The 10,000-nt window shown below is 48.5% G+C and overlaps 1 protein-coding gene across 2 annotated transcripts in view; it reads left to right on the top strand.

The window, feature by feature from the left end:
* The window catches only part of LOC308363205 (zinc finger MIZ domain-containing protein 1-like), a 131,194-nt gene that overhangs the window by 72,559 nt on the left and 48,635 nt on the right, over positions 1 to 10,000 (top strand). The gene's annotated exons all lie outside the window — the stretch shown is intronic.

The raw sequence follows: 10,000 nt of genomic DNA, 5'->3' as shown, positions 1-10,000 counted from the left end.
TTTGAACACACCCCTACTGGCCTGTGCCATCCAATCCTTAAATCAGGCCTCTAGCCACCTCTAACCTCTAGAACCAATCCCCCCTGATTTACCCACGCCATTCCTCCACTCTACAGCCTCCCTGGGAGGGCCTCCACCTAGAGGCCTCTCTGGCCCCCACCCTCTCCTCTGCCTGAGAGTGGGCTGTCACAGGGCAGTTAGGGGAGCCTACTTCAAACAGGAGAGTGGATGCTGCCCTGCCTCCTTCCCCTCTCACCCCTCTGGTTAGTGGTGTGTGTGTGTGTGTGTGTGTGTGTGTGTGTGTGTGTGTGTGTGTGTGTGTGTGTGTGTGTGTGTGTTATTTATGAGAGTCAGAATGGAGTGAGAGAGGGGTTAGCGAGAGAGGTAGGGGAACATGGAGGGCCATTTTAGACACAAGTTTCTCAGTAAAGCCACGGTTGGCAAGGGACACTTGCTAAACCATTTGACCTTCGTGATATGCAAGCAGGAGCATATCTGTTTATCTGTTGGCCTGTGCCCCTGTACATGAGAGATGTACACTGACTTGAGTCTGAGGATAGAGGTTTATGGCAGCCCCCTCCCTCCCCTCCTCTCTTCACCACTCTTCCCCTCTCCTCCCCCTCTCGTCTCTACGAATGGTCGCTGCTGGCCGGTGGCTGTGGCAGCAGCAGCAGTGGTAGTGGGAGCAGCAGTAGGTGGTAGTTGTAGTTGATGTGGAAGTGGCAGTGGCAGTGGCAGGAATGGTAGTGGTAGTGGCAGTAGTGGCTTTGGTAGTGGTAGTGGGAGCAGCGGTAGTGGCTGTGGTAGTGGCAGTGGAAGTGGGAGCAGCAGTAGGTGGTAGTGGTAGTGGCAGTGGCAGTGGAAGCAGTGGCAGTAATAGTGGCTGTGCCAGTAATAGTGGCTGTGGCAGTGGGAACAGCAGTAGGTGGTAGTGGCAGTGGTAGTGGTAGTGGGAGCAGCGGTAGTGGTAGTGGCTGTGGTAGTGGCAGTGGAAGTGGGAGCAGCAGTAGGTGGTAGTGGTAGTGGCTGTGGAAGCAGTGGCAGTAATAGTGGCTGTGGCAGTGGGAACAGCAGTAGGTGGTAGTGGCTGTTGCAGCAGTAGTGGCAGTGGCAGTGGGAGCAGTGGCAGTAATAGTGGCTGTGGCAGTGGGAACAGCAGTAGTGGCAGTGGCAGTGGGAGCAGCAGCAGTGGTGCTGGTAGTGGTTGTAGTAGGGGTAGTGGCAGTGGGAGCAGTGGTGGTAGTGGTAGTGGTTGTAGTAGGGGTAGTGGCAGTGGGAGCAGTGGTGGTAGTGGTAGTGGCTGTGGCTGTGGCAGCAGCAACAGCAGTAGTGGTAGTGGCAGTGGGAGCTCTGCTGGAGTCAGGGCTGGCTGGCAGGATTAGAGCTGGTATGTGGGATATGAGCCTCCTCTCACAGGAGGACACATGAGCCGAATGCATAATAAACTCACCCGGACCCACAGCACAGAGAGACAGAGAAAACACACACACACACACACACACACACACACACACACACACGAGTCATCTCTCAGATATACACAAAGGAGCACAGAAATACTTGCAAATATGATTTGGTTGTTCATGTAACATCATGTGGTTCAGTTGTTAGGGTTTTGGAATATGGCATCAGAGTATTGACCCATGTATTCTATTTGTATAAGATCCTATCCGACTAAGCTCTCGCCAGTCAATAGAGATTTCACAGTGAATCTTCAGGGCTGTAGTAATGTGTAGAGCTCATTTGACCGTCCACAGTAGATAATGATACAGTCGGGTGCCACATAAGGAAATTAATAATTTAGAAAACACTGAATTATTCAGTAATCAAGAGCTATATAAGAATCTCTGTGTTGATGTGTGCGTAGTTTTGTGCATATGCAAATTTGCATAATATGGATGTGTGTGTCTGTATGTTTATGTGTACATGTGTGTGTGTGCGTGTATGTACTCTGAGGCTATTGGGGCTGGCTGGTCTGCTCTGCACACAGAGATGAGGAGAGGAGGAGCGAGAGAGCAGAGGAGAGGAGAGAGGGAGCGAGTGAGAGAGCAGAGAAGAGGATAAAGGGAGCGAGAGAGCAGAGAAGCGGAGAAAGGGAGCGAGAGAGCAGCTGAGAGGAGAGCTGCTCAGGAGCTTATAGCTAGAGCGCAGCAGGAGAGGAGGGCCAGTTGGCAGTTCCAGCCCACAAAGTAAATAGGTAGTTCTGTTTGGCAGGCTGGCAGCACTGGGACTGTGGTGTGTGTGTGTGTGTGTGTGTGTGTGTGTGTGTGTGTGTGTGTGTGTGTGTGTGTGTGTGTGTGTGTGTGTGCGCACTGCTGCCTGCAGTTGACAGACTCGTGCACGCAACCTCTCACACACAACGCAAACACATGCGCGTACACAGACACACACACACAATCCTCACACATTCATCACATGCACGCAGGAACAAACACGCACGGAAACACACACACACAGATCATAGACATATTCAGATAGTGGACACTCGATCACATTGTGTCACACACACAGATAACCATGCTGACATACTCGTGAGTCTCATCTGTGTAACGTGGTTCCTGGAGCCTTGGGAAATTAGTGTTGGAAACACACACACACCCACACACACCTCCTCTCCATCAGAAACTGACAGGCAGAGAGAATTGGGCCAACACTTTGGGTCCAAGGGGCCACTGAGAACACTAACATGCTCATGCTCACCACCAGCTGTGTGTGTGTGTCTGTGTGCGTGTGTGTATTTGTGTGTTGGTGTTTTTTTTGTGTGTGTGTGTGTGCGTGTGTGTGTGTGTGTGTGTGTGTATTTGTGTGTTGGTGTTTTTTGTGTGTGTGTGTGTGTGTGTGTGTGTGTGTGTGCAGGTGTGTGTGTGTGTGTCTGTGTAGCAGAGGGTGACTCAGGGGGCAAATGGACAGATGTACTCATTCGCTCGATGAAAGAAAACCGCCCCCATCTGCCATTGTCTCTCTGCTTCTCCTCCCTCCCTGTTCCCTGTCTTTTTTTCCATCTTTTTTTTTTCTTTTCTGTGCTTTTTTTTTTGAAATAGCACCAGTGATTGCTCTGGTAGCTGGCACTCTGCTGCGAGTGCATACATGAGTTCATGATGTGATTGGGGCGCTGTTATTTTCTTCCTCTTTACTCTACTGTTTTCATCTCTCCTTTCCTCCAGCCATCCCTTTTTTCCACTTTCTTCTCTCTGTTCCATTCCATAACCTATTGTGTTCCCTCCTCAACTCTTGTCTCCCTTCCTCTCCTCTCTTCTCCTCTTCACTCCTCTCCTCTCCTCTCCTCTCCACTCTTCCCCTTCTCTCATCCACTTCTCGCATCCCCTCTCCTCTGTTTTCCATTCTTTCCTCCTCTCGACTCGTTCCTCCACCTCTTCTCTCATCCTCACCTCCTCACACTGATCTCCACTCTTCCTGCAGATCACTGCCACCCCACTCACATCATCTTAGAGAGAGAGAGAGAGAGAGAGAGAGAGAGAGGTGATGTTTGGGTAGAATACTGTTGAAGAAAGAGCAAAAGAGGGACAGAATGAAATAGATAGATAGGTAGATAGAGAGAAAGAGAGGGAGATGGAGGGGTGAAGAAGGAAAGAGAGAGTAGACCATTAAAGCTCCATGATTGGCTTGTATGGCATGAGCCGACATGACAGCCAGTAGCGTAATGCTCAGGCACGGGTTTCGGGGGGGAAGGGGGTAAATTAACCCACACTTCCCACCTCTGAGTGCAGCTCTGCGTACGGAGAGCCCCTCTCCCTGGGGTCCCTAGCCCCTCCACATTTATTACACCCAGCAAACACAGCTCTTTAGGAGACTCTTTACTCTTTACACATGGGCCGTACAGAGAATACTTTCCACTCAAGGGAACCTTTTCCAGGCAAATTGTTCTCATCTGGCTGGATTGAAATTGCATGAATGTGAGGCAGCCTTGAGAGGACCTCATTCGATTCAACTATAAGCAGAACCTGTAAGGGTTTCTCCATAGAGTCAAGCTGAATCTTGAGGGTTGTAGATGGAACCCTGTCCCTAAATGGGCCGTGAGATATGAATTAGCCTGATGACGGGCGACACTGGGACCGAACTGGCCCTGGCGTGGTGCGTAACCAGTGCCAGATCATCGTCCCATCAGTACCAGATCCACTCCTTAATCATTTGCAGTCTGGGGTGGGAGGTTATTGACTTGGTTATTGGCTGTAGCCTAGCCAGAGAATCCAGACTCCCTCCTCTCCCCTCCCCCAGTTTGAGAGCACGTGCTCCCCCTCTCCATCTCGGCAAATCCCCCCTCTGTGTCCTCCAGAGCCTTAGGGCTTCAAAGAGCCTTATTTACCTCCGGGCTGCGCTATGGCCCTGTCGCCGTAATTGTGTTTGATCTGACAGTGTTGGTGCAAACAGCACCTTGATCCAGCCTGGGCACTGTGTGTATTACACCGAGCTGTGTTTGAGACGGGAAGAAAAGAGGGAGGGAGGGGAAATCAGAGAAAGAGAGAAGGGGTGGGGCGGGGTAGTTTTGCTGTGAATTTCTTGTTAAACGCCAATTCTGGTGTGGTGTGTGTGTGTGTGTGTGTGTGTGTGTGTGTGTGTGTGTGTGTGTGTGTGTGTGTGTGTGTGTGTGTGAGGTGTAAGCCACTCCCTGTCGGCTTGTCATTGGGTGTGTAAAATCTGGTGTGTGTTGCAACAAGGATTTGTGATGATCTAATGATCCTGTTCAGAGCAAAAACAGAGAGAGACACAGGGAGAAAGAGAGACAGACAGAGAGAGATGGAGAGAGAGAGCGTGTGAGTGTAAGAGAGGGAGAGTGTGAGGGAGAGGTGTGGATGATAGCCAGTTAGGGACTGAGAGAGGTGTGGACAGTCACCAGCTACACTCCCTTTCTCAGTCTCAGTTGTTTTCAAATAGTAACAGTCTGTAGCCATTAGATGTGTTACCCAAATACTAGAACTGTATGTGAAAGTGACCCACTGCACTGAGTATGTGGAATTAAAGAAAAACTAGCATACTTATGAAGTAATTAAAAAATGCAAATTTTTCATACAAACGATGCCAATTATCTCTCCCACACAGGATCAAATAAAGAAATTACTCTCGAATCACACCGCTGCCTGAGTAGATATGAGTTTGGTATTGGTGGGAACCACTGTTTTAACTGAGTTGCCTCTTCCTATTGAATTAGACCCATATGCCCACCTCGTGTAGAAGAAACTGCAATATTAATCTACACAGAACATATTTCATCAGTGTTACATAATGCATAGTTGTTATTGACCTCTTGGCTCACTCTACTAGCCGATCTATAGGTCCTCACCCTCTGTGATATCCTCTTTAAGTGTAGGATTTATGGATGAAACTAGAAACGTGTGTATGTGTAAGAATAATTTTTTCCATTTTTTTTTGCATCAGTACTACGAGTCCTGTATAAGTTAAGTTAAAATGTTTTTCAAAGAATCTCAATCTAAATACATTGAAACAGAGGCTTCTGTAGAGGTTTGGATACAAAAGGGGTACAACTGAAAAATGCTTAATATGGGATTTAATATGGGAAGAAACCTCAAAAAAGCCAATTGCGCTAAGCTGAGGAAGTCCTCTTTTAAGCACAGATTCCTTCTTTATCTCTGGAATGTTTCATGTATGCTGCTGTCATCATTGGCTAGCCCTGTCGTTAACACCAATGTGAGGGTTTGTCCTCAGTGTACAATCACGTTGTAAACAGCGACACACCACCTACCACAAGAGCACTGGTGGAGAGAGAAGGCAAAAAACACCTCTTCTGTCCTGCACACAAGCTGTAGAAGCCCCCACGAACCTCTCACATCCTCAACTCCCAACACACACACCCACCATGAACCTCATTCATCAGCTAGGCAATAGAGAGGGCACAGTCATGCAGGAGCCCTCTCTGATTATAGAGAGATTATTTCATCCCCATTTCAGTACACCACACACACACACACACACACACACACAAACACACACACACACGACACACCTCACTGAATCTCTTATTTGTTCCTGCCGGCCGAATGCTGCGCCCCCCCTTACCCCTCCTTCTCTCGTTGCTTTTCTCTGCTGTTTCTTTTTTCATTATTGTTCCTTGAAATGAACTAGTCCCCTGGCTCCCTGCCTGCCTGCCTCTCCCGTGTAGGTGTGCATGTTGGCTTTCCATGAGTGAGCCAGATGAGATGAAATTTACCTTTTTTGTGTGACTGTGTGCGTAGGTGGGCTCAGGATGTCTAACACACACACACACACTCACACACACACACACACACACACACACACATATATACTCACACACTCCTGGATGTGAATAACCTCACAGTGCAAACACTCAGGTTTGTAATCCTGTTTTCCCTGTCCTTAAGCTTACTGAGGCTCTGATGACTAATAGACATTCTCATCCCTCTGTGTTTGAAATGTGCTCTTAAGATAGCAATCAGTGCCACCGTAGCCTGCCTCTGATCAGCGACACTCATCCATCTCACCTGAGGCTGAACCCTCGCACGCTCTCCATCCCATAATAGTCACTATCGTCTCCATGACAAACGCAGCCTCGGTCTCGTGTCTCTTCATTATTTTCAGAGCATTTTCAGAATGTTCCGGAAGCTTTGTCATACGTGTGGTCGTTGACAGAAATTGAATCGGGCCACTTGACTCTTGTTTACCTTAGCGCGCTTTGGTTTTCTTAAACCCACTGACACGAACATTGCCATTTCAAGTGGATCTTCCCTCCAGGCATATAGCTACTGGTTGGGGAGGATAGGGAATACACTGTTAGCCCTGTTACCGCCCTTGTGTTTTTAACCATTCTGATGTGTGTGAATATCAGTGTGAGTGGTGGCATTAAAGAGAGGTGAGGTGTATTGCGGAGCACTGGCTTGTGTGCTTTATTTTGTGTGTGTGTGTATGTGTATGTGCGTGTGTGTGTGTGTGTGTGTGTGTGTGTGTATCTGTGTGTTTGTGTGTTTGTTTAGAGATGAGTGAAGTAGCAGAGGGAGAGAGAGTGGAGGACCAGTTCATCAATAAGCACAAGGTCAGACAAGCTGTGTGTGTGTGTGTGTGTGTGTGTGTGTGTGTGTGTGTGTGTGTGTGTGTGTGTGTGTGTGTGTGTGTGTGTGTGTGTGTGTGTGTGTGTGTGTGTGTGTGTGTGTGTGTGTGTGAGAGAGAGAGAGAGAAGAGAGCCATGTTAGGAGGTGGCAGCTGAGGATTTGTTCGGCTTGTAAAGGCTTAAAGCAACACAGTGCTGCCTTTTGTGTGCTCCCATCGAACGCCTCAACAAGCAGAGAGAGACACCTGGTGGTCTCTGAGTAGCATAGTGCTGACCCTCTCACACACACACACACGCACACGCACACACACACGTGTGTGCATGTGCAATCGTGTGTGTGTGTATATATATGTGTGTGTGTGTGTGTGTGTGCGTGTGCAAGAGCACGCGGGTGTGGGCGTGTGTGTGTGTGTGTGTGTGTGAGTGAGTGTGTCTCTGTGTGTGTGTGGCCAAATCAGGCACTGCAGCTGTCATCTCTGATGCGCTCTCTCTCTCTCTTTCTTTCTCTCTCTCTCTCTCTCTCTCTCTCTCTTCTTCAATCTCTTCTCTCTCTGTATCCACCGTACCATTTTTATCGTAGGTCTACGACTATTTGATGAGTGTTTGAAATCTGATTGTGTTGTGGACCCCCTCTAAAACGAGATGGTACATCTCAAGGTGTTATTCCCAATAAAGAAATTTCCATCAACTGCTCTGCATATCATTGTAGCAGCTGAACATATAGGCTACGTCACTCTTTCACACTCATATATCCCTTTAGAGTACTCTGTCTATTGCTTCTGGGTGTCCCACCCAATCACTGGCAATTCAGCGGGTCCTGTATCGGTTGGATAGTTTTCGTCACAGACTTTGCATACCCCTGTCAAGGTGACCAGTGAACTATTAGCAGAACAGATAAGGCATGGACTTGAGTTAAACCAGGGGGCTGGTTTGAAGTGAGGCAGGGTTTGTGGGAACAAGGTTGTTTTATGAGAGTTTAAATGTATTTAGAGAATGTAGAGAACTGCTGAGGTTCCCCTTGAGTATATGGCTCAAGAACCTCTGCTATAGGCATCATAAGCTCTGGGTGTGTATGTGTGTGTCTCTCTGTATGTCTTTCTACCCATCCCTCTGTCTCCCACATTCTCTTGCCCTCTCTCTCTCTCTCTCTCTTTCTTTCTCTCTCTCTCTCTCTCTTTCTTGCCCTCTCTCTCTCTCGTTTTCTCTCTCTCTCTCTCTTTCTTTCTTTCTCTCTCTCTCTCTCTCTCTTTCTTTCTTTCTCTCTCTCTCACTCTCTTTCTCTCTCCTACTCTCGCTTTATGTCTCTCTCTCTCCCTCCCTTTCTGTCCCTCTCTCACTCTCACTCTCTTGCCCTCTCTCTCTCTATCTCTCTCTCTCTCTCCCTCACTCTCTTTCTCTCTCCTACTATCTCCCGCTTTATGTCTCTCTCTCTCCCTCCCTTTCTGTCCCTCTCTCACTCTCACTCTCTTGCCCTCTCTCTCTCTATCTCTCTCTCTCTCTCCCTCACTCTCTTTCTCTCTCCTACTATCTCCCGCTTTATGTCTCTCTCTCTCCCTCCCTTTCTGTCCCTCTCTCACTATTTCTCTCTCTGTCTCTCTCTCTCTCTCTCTCTCTGTCTCTCTCTGTCTCTCTCTGTCTCTCTCTCTCTCTGTCTCTCTCTCTCTGGCAGTAGCCGTGGAGAGAGGGAGATTACAGCCAAGCTGTTAAAGTCAGACTCTCCTTCTGAGTGGACATTATCAGAACCGTACCACACAGAGCAGGCTCCAGACAGACGCAGGGCAGACACACACACACACACACACACACACGCGGACATGCACGCACACACTCGTATATATTGTGTCATTGATTCTGGCGACGGCCTTTTTTGGAGTCAATGCACAAGAGGCGCCAGCGGCATTAAAGAAGGAGTGGAGAGGAGAGGAGAGGCAGCTCCTGTGACTGCAGCGCAGAGGAAGAGGGATGGAGAGAGAGAGGGAGAGGGGAGGAAAGGAAAGCAAGGAGGACACGCTGGACGACAGCAGCGCAGAGGAGTGTCTGGAAGAGAGGGAAGGAGAGTGAGAGCTAAATAGCTAGGCACACACACACACACACACACACACACATTCCTCCTCCCAGCCACTTAAGCAACAGCCTCTCCTTTCTTATCTCCTGTCTAGGTTCTCGTGTGATATATGTTGAACGTGAGCGTAAATCAGTTCTCCCTGTGGCAGAGCTGAGATAGCATTTAGGGCTCAGGGTTCATCCTGTAATGCCTAGAGATCGCCTCCCTGCTCCATGCTCCATGCTCCATGCTCCATGCTCCATGCTCCATGCTCCATGCTCCATGCTCCATGCTCCATGCTCCATGCTCCATGCTCCATGCTTCATGCTCGCTCGGTTCTGGCTTATGGACCGTTCTCATGGACGCGCTGCTTCCAAAATCAATAGTCTGTTTTTAGTCGGTGCTAATGCAGCCTTTGTGAATACAGAGAGAGAGAGAGAGAGAGAGAGAGAGACAGAGAGGGGGGGGGGGATGAAATGTTCATAAATGGCGTCTGAAGCTCTCGGCAGGGTAGATAATTGTTGGCCAGTGATTACGTCATGGCTGAGTAATGTCAACACATGAGAGAATGCCATTTTGATGCTCTCACTGTCCAAAGAGGTTAGGTTCTCTCTCACTCTCTCTCTTCCTCCCTTTCATCCATTCATTTTCTCCCTTTGTCTCCCTCCCTTGTACTCTCTGCTGTTGCCTTCTTATATCTCTTTATCTGTGTTTCCTCCATGGTTGATGTCATAAAAAAATGTATCCTTCCATATCTGTGTCATGGTCTGTGTGTGTACTTCAGAGCCTTAAACACACACACACACACACACACACACACACACACACACACACACACACACACGAACACCTCTCCTTGTTATATTTTTTTTTGTGTGGCAGTTAAACCTGTGGCCCATTTTGCCATCGTTTGGCTC

This window comes from Sprattus sprattus (genome assembly GCF_963457725.1).
Source record: "Sprattus sprattus genome assembly, chromosome: 3".
Taxonomy (NCBI): domain Eukaryota; kingdom Metazoa; phylum Chordata; class Actinopteri; order Clupeiformes; family Clupeidae; genus Sprattus; species Sprattus sprattus.
The sequence above is the reverse complement of the archived record's forward strand: the minus strand, read 5'-3'. Positions and strand labels throughout refer to the sequence as shown.